At 46.2% G+C, this 13559-nt stretch overlaps 1 protein-coding gene across 10 annotated transcripts in view; it reads left to right on the top strand.

Annotated features, from left to right (window-relative positions):
- LOC105691274 (tyrosine-protein kinase Btk29A) overlaps nucleotides 1-13559 on the top strand; it is a 115156-nt gene that overhangs the window by 77449 nt on the left and 24148 nt on the right. The window contains exon 1 of one of the 10 annotated variants that reach the window (XM_048655858.1): nucleotides 682-703. The exons of the other annotated variants lie outside the window; for them this stretch is intronic. The gene's annotated coding sequence lies outside the window, so the exon portion shown is untranslated. Of the gene's footprint in view, nucleotides 1-681; nucleotides 704-13559 lie in introns of those variants that run through there. 10 annotated transcript variants of the gene reach the window in all.

The raw sequence follows: 13559 nt of genomic DNA, 5'->3' as shown, positions 1-13559 counted from the left end.
CTTTACAAATCGAGATCAGCTAGGGGTGCTTCCGCCGATATCGAGCCGGGAGAACAGCTCGTCTTAGATTTTTTCCCCCTTTTTCCCTCGTCGAAAAAAGTGGGAAGAATAAGAAGAGGGAGGCCCTTTCCCTACCAGGCTTTCTCTTTCTCACTCTCTTTCCCTATTTTCTCGTCGCCCAGTCGGTCGAAGGCTCCCCCAGCGTTCCGGCGCCCTGCGCTGCGTCAGTCAACTCGTGATTCACTCAGTATCGTCCCTGCGACTGCCTGAACCAAGCGCGTCGACGTCGCGTTGCCCGGCATCAGCCACGCCGGTCCTTCGCGACAACCCTTGAAGGGCTTCCGCGTTTCGGCATTACCGCACTCGCGTCGAGTCGTTGAATTATGAAGCAGACGAACGGACGTCGAACGAATAATTAAAGGTGTGCTACCGGGGCGACGTACCCTTCGCGTCAAGGCCAAGGGTGTGTCGCGGTGCTCGGTAAAAAGGTTGCAAGTCCTGCACTCTCGGAATATAAAAACCACCGCGCCCTAAACGCCGGAGGGCAGGGGGGGAGGTGAAAAGGATAAGGGCGGGTGGCGGCGAAGTGAGGAGAAAGGGCAAGGACCTGTGCTTGCGTTGTGCTGTGAAACGTTTCGAGAAGTTACCACTCGTTACGAGCGTAGCGTTGGATTTTTCCCCCGTTGAATGACTCTCAGTTGAGGTAAGAAAAAATTTATGGTCTGGTTTGGAATCGAAGAAATTCCCTACTCGGTAGGTCGTGGTACTTGCAATTGGATTCCTAGTCGCGTGTATCGAACAGACACCAAATTATCGCTCTCATTTTCGTAGGGTCGTAAAATCATTTTCAACAATATCCGCGGGTCTATTTCCGAGCCGTGCCCTTCGCACTTGCCGCTTCTTCAATCTTCGCGTCTCCTTGACAACCCGACGCCCCGCGTTTCGCCGACACGCCATGTTGAAAACCGCGAGGGATGTCGAGTGTGCCCCAAACTCGATTCTAATTGTTTCGATCGAACGTTCTTACGGGAATAACTCTTACCGAGCACATCTCTCTCACGAGCCCAGAAACACAAAATAATCGCAGTTCCATCGGGATATCGGTGAGCGGCACCTTTATTCGTGCAAATACCCGTACGCCCATGACGAATCCGAAGAGATGTATACCTAGACATGTGTACCTCCACCAACACCCATTAGTTCGGTTGATCCAAGTTTCCCATGCCATTCTATTTATCCAACGTGCTCAAAGGTCAGCTAAGCTCGGCGAAACACGCCCTGGTCCGTGCCACCGTCGCTCCCACCAATACGGAATGCCGATGCCCCGATGCTTTTCCACTACATTTATACCCGGCTTCTGCAGACCTCAAGTCCGAACCCTCGGGGCTCACCGATGTTTGCCTCGACTACTACGCGTTACACGCAGCAGGTGCCGAGGTCGCAACGTGCGGGGGTCGAATCCCGGTGCCGCGGGATTTGTCAGCAATAGGACAAAAAGAGCCGAGCTTTTCTCTCTACCCATTCCGTGCGTAGAGAAGTTGATGAGTTGATTTCAAATTGGATTTGACAAATTTTTTTCCGACAATTTTACGTGGCGTAGGTTTTTCCCCCTCGGGCAACGCCACGGAGGGACTCGGTGCGAACGCCGTTAATACCACTGTCAATTGAACGTGTTCTCCTACTCGTTATCCTAAAAGCATCGTTTGCCCTCGTGCGGGACGTAAGTTGTTTTACGGATTTTTTTCTCCGGCGTTCCATGGGTAGGTAGGTAGGTACGTACGTACATTCCGGTACATCCGACGAATTGTTCTACCGGTAATTCCCGGATTTCAACATCCGTGCGGACCGTCGCCGAGCGGCGGTGTGATACCAGGTTACGTAATTACGGTGATCGAAATTACCATGTCGCGAGAGGAGGAGGAGGAGGGGGGAAACGCAGCGTAGATTTGAAAAATTACGAAAACCCACTCTCCGGTTTTGCGAAACACGAGTTCGCAACTACGACGCGGAGGGTAAGAGTGATCGTTATCCCTCGTTCGAGTACACCCTTGGAATACATTTTGGGGGTGGGCTGTACATGGCGAAAATATTCAAGGTAAAATAACAAATTTTTCTACCACCCGGTCGTCGAGCTTTGTTCTGGAATGCTTCTGTCTCAGGCCAATTTTCCCTTTGAACTCCGAGTCTTCGCTTAATATGGGTGGATGGATATGAGACTATCTGAATTTTCTTCGTCTAGATCGACGCGACATCCTGAATATATGATAGCGGTGAATAACCGAGACCGTTCTTTGTCGTACCTACGACCCAACTCCCTTTCGGATTCGTCGGAGGAGGGTAGGGTACGCGAGGATAGAACTGAATTATTACAACAAGCGAACGAAAGACGTAACGGAGTGTCCCGAAATTTTCCTTCAATTTTCCGACTACGCTGATGCCGAGTAACAAAATTTAGTTAATTAACGGTGACTCGAAAAACACGCGCGACGTAGCCTACGATATTTCCAAGCTCTCGTTCCATTCCGAGCGAACGGAGACGTCGAGCTTCTCTTCGATCCTTTTTGCTCGTGGCTCGCGCATCATCCCTAGGAGTAAGAAAATAAGGCGGATAGGGAGCGACGCAATTTCGAATTTGGCATCCTTTCAAAGTTCGTCCTGTACGCGTTACGTGTTCCATTCGATGTGGCGAACTCGCGCTGGAATAAATAACTAAAGATAAAGATAAACGACACTCTATAACGCTATACGTGCCCAGCGCCTGAATTATGCAATCGATATGACAGCTTCCGGTCCTCCCTGTGACAGACGAGGACAACGAAGATTAATTGTGGCCGTCCTCCGCTCCTTTCTCATTTTTTTTCTTTCCTCTACTTTGAAAATCACGTCGCAAACATGTCTCTCTAACATTTTTAACAGGGAAAGTGAGCGAAAAAATTCTACAATATGTTGAGACTACGGTTATTATTTCTTGAAAAATGTGTCTCATTATATCCTCCCAATTTCATTGATACTCGTTCATCATCTGGTACGCAAAAGATATTTAATCTACAAAGTTTCCGCTTTTGTCCGCCGGTATTTCGCGAATTTCATAGTTGACGGGGGTGTAGGGACATAGCTTGAGAAGAAAAATTTGCAATTCTATTCAAAGCGCAAAGCAATTCTCTCTCGTTTATGATAAATAATAAATAATACATTATTCTTTCCCAATTTGAAACGAAAAAAAAGAAAGCTATCCAAGTTTATTCCGTTCAGAGTTTTAACGAAGAATCGTCGTCGTATTTCATCTCATTCCCCTCGTGGTTGATCAATCACCGCTCGTTCGCTAACTGAAAGAAACTTATAGCAGCACCACCTGACAAACACTCGGTGCAAACATCATTAGCCACCTCTATATCTCCCGCTGTAGTTTTCTCGTATCAAAAAACTTATAAGTCTCCACCCCTCCGCCCCCATCTGATAATGTATTACAATAACTTTTAATACATGTATTTTTTTTTTCACACTGCACATCTGAACGTGGCATTGTTCTTTTTTCTGTTTCAGGTAAGTTGACACGATGTCGAAAACATTCGCGTATCCATTCCTATCGCGGTAATTGTTCCGAAAAGTGAGTAGTTGCAGCTGATTAATTTTTTTGAGGAGAGTCGTTATCGTCGTGCATGGATATTAGGGTGGGTTGAGAATTTTTTTTTCTTCTATTTTCTTAGCATGGGGGCAGAATTTGTACCTTATGAAAAAAGAAAATCTTTAAAATGTGCAGAAAATTTTCTCTCACTCGTTTTTTGAATAAATAATTAATCAAGTGGGGTACTTCCACCTAATGATTACTCGATCGATTGCATGAGTGGATGATTTTGGCTTTCAGATTTGGATTCCTGAACTGATTATACGTGAGATTACCTTTGAGAAGCTAAAAAAAAAATTCGATTTTTGAGCAAAAAATAAATCATTATTTTAATTGGACTTAATATGCTTTTCTTAGGTATTTTGACCTCAGGAATCCGAATCTGAAAGAAAAATTGATCTATCTGCAAAATTGACCGAGTTATCGCCAATTTTCAGCTTTTTGGGGTGAGAAATAAAAAATTTGTTTTTCAGTCTATTTTAATGTAATTTGAGCTCAAGAATCCGAATCTGGAAGAAAAATTGATCCATCTGCAAAAATGACTGAGTTATCCCCATTTTTTCGCATTTTTTGGTACAAATTTGAGGATATCTCGAAGGGAAAAAATCGTAGCTCAATTTGGACAACGGATTCGTGTTTCTGAGGTCAAAATACGTAAGAAAAGTGCCATACGATCAATTTTAAAAAATAAAAATTTTTGGCCAAAATTTGAGATTTTTCCAAGGGGTACCCCTTACGATTTTTTCAAATTTTGGCCAAAAATTTTTATTTTTTAAAATTGATCGTATGGCACTTTTCTTATGTATTTTGACCTCAGGAACACGAATCCGTTGTCCAAATTGAGCTACGATTTTTTCCCTTCGAGATATCCTCAAATTTATGCCAAAAAATGCGAAAAAATGGGGATAACTCGGTTATTTTTCAAGATGGATCAATTTTTCTTTCGGATTCAGATTCCTGAGCTCAAATTACATAAAGAAAGACTGAAAAATCAATTTTTTATTTTTGACCCCAAAAAGCTGAAAATTGGCGATAACTCGGTCATTTTCAGAGATAGATCAATTTTTCTTTCAGATTCGAATTCCTGAGGTCAAAATACGTAAGAAAAGTGTAATACAATCAATTTTTGAACTACTTTACTTTCGGCCCGAAAATCGATTTTTCTCGCCGATTGGTTTCAGTCGTAGACCCACTTTGAATCGTCGCAATCCGTGCATGGGTCGAAATATTCGAATTTCTCGGTCTACAAGAGAGCCCGAGCTTTGCTGGAGTCAGGTAGCCACGGGCGCGCGGTTTGTTGTGGGGCGTCACCTCTGCTGAGCCCCGAAGGTGACGTCTCACAACAAAGCGCTACGCTGCTACGCGCCAATAAAATTTTTCTGCTGGTAGTATCCCACTTGAATAATTATTCATTCGAAAAACGAGTGGGCTACCTCAAAATATCAAGTAAAAAATTTTTTCCGCATTTGAAAAATTTTCTTTTCCTTTAAGGTACAAATTCTGCTCCCATGCTAAGAAAATAAGAAAAAAAATTTTTTTTTCACCCCACCCTAATGGATATACTTGATCGTGAATCGATGCGCGGTTTTTGCCAACACTTTTGGAGTTCTTTTTTTGAAAAAGCGACAACACCGATCGACGGCACGGGGTGCGGTTAAAGTTTAATGAAAAAAACTAAAAGCAATTTATTTTAAAACCATCGGGTAACGGATAATCCGGCAGGTGTAAGTGTGTAGTCGACGTTGCCTTTTCCTTGGGAGGCGTCAGGCGACAACTTACTTGGGGTCAACCTAATGCGAAGTAAGCCAATTAAACCCTACAGTACGACTTCTCGATCCAATTCTGCAGGGTAGATGAGAGGGTTCGAAATCCATTCCTGACGGAGTCTTGTACTTTTATTTCTTCCACTAAATAACAATATGGCCGGATGGACGATGCGATAAGAGCAATTTCAAACAAACTTTATATCTTTCTCGGTTTTTGTATTTCGTTTGCCAGACGCTGCGTCGTTTTTCAAAAGATCTCTTATTATTTTATCCGTTTCCGTTTTATTTTATCTAGTATACATTTTTATTTTTTCTCCGAAGGATATCAGCGCTCCGTTTCCCGGGGCGATGTTTGCAATTTTCTTTGGAACCGAAGCATAAATTTGACAACCGATCGATCCGGCTCAAATATAGCCTGGAAAATGAAATTCCGATATTTTCCTTTCCTTTTTTTTTTTTTTATTTTTTCCGTTCAAGTTCAACACTGCCAAGCCCATTTCAGACGAGTTTGGCAACTCATTATCGTTGCTTCGCTTGAAAAATTATTCACCTACCCGCTCCATCACGCTTTGCAAGCACTTTGTGCACACAGATTTGTGATCTACCAACTGTTGTATGACCCAATTACTTCGACGGGCGAAAGCTGGAAAGCTGGTTATCGAAGAGACCCGACCGCGCCACTCCCTTCATCAATTACAATTACATACACTCCTCCCTCCACAAGCGAATCACACGGCGTTTGACTTTCCGAACCGATTCTCATTCGCGTCGGCGAAACGAAAGTACGGAAACCCCGCGAGTCGAGTCGTACGACCGAACGTGAAATAATAAAAATCATCCGATCCTCGTTTCGCGTTCTCCTCGGCTGTGCGTTGGTCGTACATTAATTTCGCAGTCTTCAATCGCCAGGGGCAGCGGGGCTTGCCATCTTTTGAATCGGATGCGACGTCGTCCTCTTTGCCACGGCGCCGCGGGTGCGAGCCCTCTCTCTCTCTTCGGGTTTCTCTCGGCTGAATTTGAAAATTGGATTTTCCAAATCGAATTAATTGAACCCCTTCGAGTCGAGTTCGCGTCAGCAGCTGCCGCCTCCTACTCGCTACATAACGCTGACGAAAATAACCCAGACAAAAACGATCTCAAAAGACCGTTCGCTATCTCCGTTCGTTCAGTGATTCCCTTGCAATACCCATGGAGCTTTGTGCCTGTCGTCGCGTTGATCCGCACGCACACGCTCACTTCTCAACTGCCAATCAAATTTGTTGCGATTACGAGCGTCGCACGGTGCGATTGACGTTACGATCATACGAATCGAGTGAAATTTGAAATTTGCTAATTACTATCCGCAGTTTGAATTGATTTGTGCGCCAAAACTATTCGACGTATCGTTGAAAGTACAGCGTACGAATTGGCTTCGGGTCTTACAATTAGTTAGTCGTGAAAAGGAGGTGAAAAGATAATGTGAAGAGCGATGATGACGGCGAGGGAGGAAATCGAGTCGAATTTGGTGAACGCGTGAACGGTGTGCGTGCGGAGCAACCCACCCGGCATCTGGCATCTCGACTAAGCTATTCGTCTTATGTAGAACCTCGAGTAAATAACCTTGTATCTGTTTTTGGCAAAGCCGCTAGCGACTACGCGACGAACTTTTGCCCTCGTAGCTAATGGACAAACTTGTCGTTGGGGGTGGGTGCGGTATTATGTGGCTACGCGAAGCCGCAAACTCGCTTGCGCATCAACCGCGCTCCTCGATTATTCTTCCCGCTCCGCGTTACATTTTTCAAGATTTCAAAACCGATGACAAAATACCCGGCTAAATTGTCCCTCCGAAATAAGATGAGTTTAAATCGAGTGAAAACACACGCTTCCCGGCTCGAATAGGTAAATGCATCTTCGCTTGAACGAATACCGTAAGCGGCGGTACAACATTAACGACACTTTTCCGTGAAACTTCCGGCTGCATTTTTAGTACCAGAAGCGCAGCTACTCTTCCGTTTCCGGTTTAGTAGAGTTCGTAGCTTCGCGATATTTCTATACCACGTATGTTATAACTCCGCAACGCTGCGAGATACATAAAAGCATCTATCTTCCATTATCTGGGTTATGTAACGTACCGTATACCCAGCAGCGGTGTGCAGTTTCATGACAGTGGGAACAGGAGCGGCGGCGAGGTTCTGGAGGCAGGGGGTACGAAATAGCCCCCATTTATTGGCTGCGTCGGGATGGATCGACGGACGTCCGTTGGACGGATGGATGCGGAGTTATATCCCGGAGGGCAGTTTAACGGGCAGTCGCGACGCTGCGTTTCACCCCTCCGAACAAGTTTACCCCCCTCCCCCGGTATCTCCGACCGTGCCGCGTGCGTTACGGTACCTCCGTTTCAAATTTCACCTCCTCCGAGGGTTGTCACGCGACGCAAATACCGAAGAACCTCGCCGTAGAATCAGCGACTATTATTCCAAAATTATACGCTACGCGTGTACTACAGATGTCACGGTTTCTCCGGGAGAAACTGTGTTTGCATCCCGATCACAATCGGTGTGTACGTACATTACGCGCGTATATACGCCGTCAGGGAGACGGGGACGGCGATTGCCGGACACCGACTGCCACGTGGATTCTCACCCCCTCTGGTTAGCTGGATTTGCATAATAATTTCGCTCGTCCGGCTTTGCCAGCTCGCGCCGTGGAACCCGTGCGGTCACTCGTACCAGGCCCCGTACACCTATGTACTCCCTTCGTCTCTCCGACTATCCGTGTACATCGCTGCTGCACCTATGCGGTCATTATTCACATATTATTCACGCATACCCGATATCTACATCCGCGCGCGTTGAATCCGCAGCTACCGTATAAATGCCCCGCCGCCAGAGGATTTCCCAGGTTTCCTATATTTCTCGCGGAACGAAGGTAGCGGTCGGGGAAGCCTGAAAACCCACCACCGCCTGCATCGCTGGATATCGTCTGTCAGCGGTTTTTAAACTCTGACCTTCCCGACGTCGATGGATCGGCCGAAATTATAGGCACGCCGCTACCGATATAGCCGAGCGACTGTACGGTGAATCGGATGGACCGCCGGGGGCGTTTCTGTGCCTGGCGTTTGTCCTCCCTAAAGGTGAACCTCTGCCCGGACCGTTCCCTCGTCAACCCCCACCGCCTCCCTCATTCATCCCTAGGAACGACAGAGGTGAATTATAATAGAGAACGACGGGATTCAATCAATTAACGCACGCGTAATCACTGATCACGGCGACCTGGACTCTGCAGAGACCGTGTTCTCGAACGACCAGCCTTGGACCATCTACATTGTTCGTCCTCGTCCTCGTCCTCGTCGTCGTCGTCGTCGTCGTGGTATCAGGTGAGATCCGGATAACGGCGTCCTGCTATTTAATCTCCTCTGATTTTTTCCCTTCTTATTTCCGTTATTAATGAAGCTGCGACGTAGCTTTCGTCGTGATCTTCTGAAAGTTGCAGATCTGACAGTTTGAAACGAGAGTTACGGGTAGGAAATCGGCAAGATGGCGACCAGAACGTAATCTGATCAGCATTGCTAATTGAAACGAGCGGTCGAGCCACATCTCCTGTCTACGCCTCCGCCTCCTTTTAATCATCTCCATCTTCGTGTCGGCGCGTTCTCGTCTAGTCCCCCGGTTTACTTCTGACGTAACTTCTAATAAGGGTGGACAAACTTAGCGGCAGCTACGAACCGGCACTTCACTTAAATAACTCTGCCGAAGTTTCATTTGATTATCGGAGTAATACCCCGGCAGCTGTGCCCACCCTTTCACCAGGGGCGTATCGGAGACTCCGCAATTATTCGAAATGAATATTAGAACAAAGCGAACCAGGTGATCAACGGCGACTCGACCGATCGCCCGTTACATCGCGCAAAAATAGATCACTCCGCCCGTGATGTATCGGGGGTTTCCTCGAGCTCGAGTATTTCGAACACCGAGTTGAGAAATATCAACTGGAAATAAGCGACCCTCGCAATTTATCCCACCCGTCGTAACGATAACGTTGATGGTAATGGTAATGGTAATTCGTCGAGCGTCATCTATTCTGGACGCAGGTCCCGATTGAGGTGTGAGAGAACTTCGCGTAGACGTAGAAAGAAGAATCCCCCTATCGGTGATGGGAAAACATCATCCGTAAAGTTGTTACTCGCAGCGGGTGGGATCATTGAGAGAAACGTGGCGGTAATTTGTTCGACGGAATCCCCTCGGCGCTTCGCGTCGCGACGCGTGGAAATTTCATCCCAGAGCGACCGAGTCCGCGTGTTTTCGAAATATCGAGAACGGTGGGGTTTTTTTTTGAAATTAATTTGAATAAGTCTTCGTCGGAGTGCGTCAACCGTGAGTAAAAGCTTTCTTTGTTCACCGTAGACGTTCCTTTCTCGTATGGATCATCGTCGAACTTCTACAAGCTTCTCGGTATCTTTCGACTCCGCAATTTTTGAGATTACGTTTACTCTTCTGCACAGTACTCGGAATAAATTTTGAGAATCCGGAATCCTCTTTCCCCGGAAACCCGCATCTGCTGCAGAAGAGACTGATAAATTCCGGCTGCATTTAATTCGCTCTTGAATTTTTTCGTCATTTTTCTCCGGTTCGTGATCGCGTGGTTTCGTTTCATGAATTTTTTTTCAGCAGCAATGTATTTGCGAATCGGGTGAGAGTTACGCTTGTAATAGGTGGATCGCGAATATTCGCTGAAACTGCGGTCGGTTTTCAAAATATTCGCATTTTTCAAAAATAGTCAAAATTAGCAGAGTTTCATTCATTCCTCCGAAATTCTGTGTTTTATATTTTATTTATTGAATCTTATTTTATCGTCGCATTTCCCAGGGGGCCCTGTGGTTTTGAAATATCAATTTGCGGCTAGAGTGGCGCAATTCGATGGACCGTTACCATACACCCACTCAATATTCTTGATACGGATACCATGAAAAAAAAATAAAATAAAATAAAATAAAAATGGCGAAAAAGAAAAATCACAATATGTCGCTCGAGCGAAAACCGCAGAGCCATTATTATCAGCATCACCGTGACTGTTGCCACGATTTCCAGTACGTTTCCAGTCGGAATCGCTGCGCTCCGGATGCACCCCGTATCAAAGTTGCGATTTCGCGGTGCGTAAATCGCGCTGTTATACGCTAAAGATTTATATCTACGTACTCCGCCGGTCCCGAGTTCCCGCTAAAGGGGTCTAAACGTTGCCGTAACAGCCACGGGAAACGCGGATGCTACCGTATTCCGCTTTATGCATATTTCCGCATCTGCGGGCTAACTTTACTACGCTTCGGGCATAACGCGATGCGTCAGACAATGCGCCGAGCTTATACAGATACCGTCAACTGCCACTGAAACCGCGGTCAATGGGTCACGTTATTACACCTATATACCTCGGGTATAAGGGTTGTCCTTTATGGAGAACGTTACTCGCGGTGCCTCCGCGGTCCTTCCTACCTGCAGCTTTCACGAGATTCATAAACCCCGAGTCAGGGTATGAATCTACTAGCATTCAAGGACGATCTTCTTATCGTTAGTTTCTTCTAGTCGCACCTGGTGAGAGTTTCTTTTCTTTTAATTGAACTCTTATACGTGCAGTACAGTCGATTTCCCGGACAAGAAATATCGTGGAAATAAAATTTGTTGGAAATAAAAAATGGATGATAAAATACAGAGTCCAACTGGTGCGGGGAAAAAGGAGGAGAGCCGGTCGCGAAGGAGAGGAAGAAGGAAAACGTGGAAAATAGTAAGGCCGCTACCGTGGCGCGAGCTCTTTTTATTTCAATCGATATACCCGGTCACCTGAGATCGAGAAATAAAAGTGAAAAAAATGCTAAAATAAGAGAATGAAAATATAACCACTAATGCCAAATGGAATTCCGACCGCTCTTAGGTATTGGGAGAAAATTCAGTGGTGGTCGGGCAAGTCTGTGAGTATCTTTTCTACCCGTAACCTCCGGATAATCCAAAGGTTTGTAACATCCATCTGCAAATGACCGTACAACGAATCGAGGGAACTATACTGTTTCGCTCGATGGGGCACTCTCGTTAAATTAGAACAGCGTAACGCACTTCGCTGACAACTTTGATGCGACAATCAGCTGCCCAGGTTATCGTCGTTATCTCATAATTATTATAACATCGATGATACAGCTGTCGTAAAATGAATTTGACTCGCCGTTGCCGAATATTCCGTGAGTATTGATATTTAGATTCGAATTCGCTATAAAATATCCGGCGACTGTAATAACTCGACGCATTAACGGGAGGTGATTAAATAACGGAGTTATAGAAGTGCGCTTTTGTTGGCGATCGATTACGGATGTTTCGAAATATCGGAAGCAGTTCTCTATTTAGAGAGAATACAAAGCTCTGAATATACCCAACTTCAACATACGTGGGAAGATAATCTTCTCATAAAGCCAACGTGGTCTTAATGGTCCCGGTAACGTTATAAATTTTCACTTGGTTTGATACCTGATTTTCTACCCTCCGGTATAAAGTCGTCTTTTCAAGACGCGCCATGTTTATTCTAAATTACATTCAATTCATCATCATATTTTGTTATTTATTGTTTTTTTTTAACGAAGGTGACTCTTTCGCTCTTCATCCCTCCGACGTGATCTTTTAATTACAGGAGTCGGGGTACGGAGGTAATAACCGCTAAAGAAGGCACCTGCCTGATGGCTTTTACCTTCGTATTTTATACATTCATTCTTTGCGCACTTTTAATTAAATGGGCTCGCCCGCATTGAAGACACCACCGGTCGCGAAATTTAACGAGAGCGAATAAGCGGGTGAAAATTAAAAACAAGACGCCGTTTCGCGTTGTCTTTTTCTCGTTTTTTTTTCCGCTCGAAGATGCACGACGCCAATAATTTCTCTTCGGGGATTGTACGCTGATAATGGAAAAATAATAATGCCGAAAATTCCCACTCTCCTTATACCGAGTGAAATATACGTCGAGGCGACGAAGCGGAGTTGAATTCCTCGCTTCAACTTTGAGATATCATCCGATGCGTATCTCCTTTTCAAAATTTGTATTCAACTTTCTTTGGGTCGCGATGTTTGTCGCGGGGCTTCCACAGAGCGTGCTCCGTACGGTTATATCGTTTACCGATATCCTGCACGAAACATGCGGATATACACAATCTCAATTTGTACCCCGTGAATTCCACAACTTTATCGAACAACAACTTCGCCCTGCAGGACAGAGGCGAGTTGCGCTGCGAATCTGTTCGAAATTATCATCGTCGCGCACTCGCTCGTCGCAATCTCTCAAAAGGATTCACTCGGAGTCGGTGCCGCCGGTTTACAGTGCAGTACGGTACCGAAGCGGTGGCTCTTGACCCGCTGACACGGGAAATCTCTTTCTTGTTCTCCAGACCATATTAATCCGGGAAAACTCGGAGCTCCGGGCGGGTACGTTGGGCTCGAAAGTTAGGACTCGCGGAGTGAGACGGAGTAGTAGTTCAACCCCTTCAGCCCCCGCACCGCCTTTGCCCCGATTCCACCGAGGGACTCATCTGGACACTTTACTTCCGCGAACTTGACGAGCCTTCGTCCCGCGAGTTTACACACCGTCGAGCCTTGTTTCCCGGGGCAAACGAGGGGAAACTATGGAAATGGTACGAAACCTCTGCATACCTGTCGTCCCGTCAACGCGAAGGACGTTCGAGATATCCACGATCCGGTGAACGCGGCCCGCGACGTCTCGGCGAGATAGCGAAAAAAAAAAACAATTCCCCCCAATTTTATGAGACGCGTTGTCGGGTCCGGACGTGGCGGAGCTTTCGGCACCATAGAGAAAACCGATCGATACCCATAAAGGAGGCGGACCCGGGGGGGTAGTTCTGGGCCTCGTTCGAGGGTGAGGTCTGTTTCAGCCGAGTCGCGTGTAAGCTCTGGCGCTTAGTTGGCGCGCACTAGAAGCCCTCCTCGAACCTTTCGGAAGCTCGTCTCACTCCAGAATCCCAATCGACCGTAATGGTAGTGCGGTATACAAAATAGGTAGAGGAAGCGACGTAGTCGGTCGATACCGGATAGATCGCGGGACGCGGCGGATTTTGTTTCACCCCGAAAATTTTCAGATCCGGGCGTTTGTCCGCCCGACAGTAGAAAGAATCGGAGTAACGTCCCGACGCGTCATAATCGACGACG

Source organism: Athalia rosae, chromosome 5 (genome assembly GCF_917208135.1).
Source record: "Athalia rosae chromosome 5, iyAthRosa1.1, whole genome shotgun sequence".
Lineage (NCBI taxonomy): Eukaryota > Metazoa > Arthropoda > Insecta > Hymenoptera > Athaliidae > Athalia > Athalia rosae.
Note: the sequence above shows the minus strand (reverse complement) of the source record. Positions and strands in the feature narration are given on the sequence as shown.